Source organism: Psammomys obesus, unplaced genomic scaffold (assembly GCF_907164565.1).
Source record: "Psammomys obesus unplaced genomic scaffold, mPsaObe1.curated_primary_1811, whole genome shotgun sequence".
In the NCBI taxonomy this organism is placed as follows: domain Eukaryota; kingdom Metazoa; phylum Chordata; class Mammalia; order Rodentia; family Muridae; genus Psammomys; species Psammomys obesus.
This window is the reverse complement of record NW_026596244.1, coordinates 11,902,256-11,903,029: the sequence shown is the minus strand read 5'-3', so window position 1 is coordinate 11,903,029 and position 774 is coordinate 11,902,256. Positions and strand designations below refer to the sequence as shown.

Genomic DNA, 774 nt, shown 5'->3' with positions numbered 1-774 from the left:
CTCCGCAAGAAGTCAGTCGGAATCCAAACTTACAGCTTTTGTGACGACAAATGCAGATGTGGCTTTCTCTGAGTCTTATCTTTGCCACCCCTGGATGGGCCAGGCGGAACATCATTGCCCCTGACTCTTTTAAAGACTAAACTCATAGGTGAAGAGATTGAAAAGCCAGACTGTATTGGAGTCCAGTGGTCTAGTCCCTGGCTGCATTCTCTTCCCTAGAAGCAGATCCTCCTGAAACAGCAAACCCCCACATGAAGAGGTTTGTAAAGCACATTGGCTTTACACAGGTGACTTCCTGGAGTCACCTTGTCTTGGATGGCCCCCAGGCACTGTGTATGTGAGTAAATCTGCTTCTCTCATTTTGAGTTTGTTTCAGCAGGTTCAAGGATGTGACAGGGGAGGTGGGGGGGGGGAGAGGAGCAATTTCTCTATAGAGCATTGTCTCAACCTGGGGTCGCCTATCAGATATTTACATCATGACTCATAACAACATTACACTTATGAAGTAGTAACAAAAGTAATTTTATGGTTGGGGGTCAGCACAGATGAGGAACTATATTAAAGGGTCTCATAGGAAGATTGAGAACCACCGTTATAGAGCCTATGGGTAGGACAAGCGACACGAGAAGGAAAGAGATCGTGGGTTTAAGGGGGAAATCTGAACTATTTCTGATTTAGCTCAGTGGTAGAACACTTGTCTAGCAAGCTCAAGGCCCTGGTTCGGTCCTCAGCTCTGAAAAAGAAAGAAAGAAAGAAAGAAAGAAAGAAAGAAAG

General features: G+C 45.3%; 1 protein-coding gene across 1 annotated transcript in view; it reads left to right on the top strand.

Moving 5' to 3' along the window:
* The first annotated feature begins 316 nt into the window (after nucleotides 1–316).
* Nucleotides 317–774, top strand: part of Tlr2 (toll like receptor 2) — a 12,705-nt gene continuing 12,247 nt past the window's right edge. Inside the window, exon 1 of the mRNA XM_055596588.1 lies at nucleotides 317–337. The gene's annotated coding sequence lies outside the window, so the exon portion shown is untranslated. The remainder of the gene's footprint in view (nucleotides 338–774) is intronic.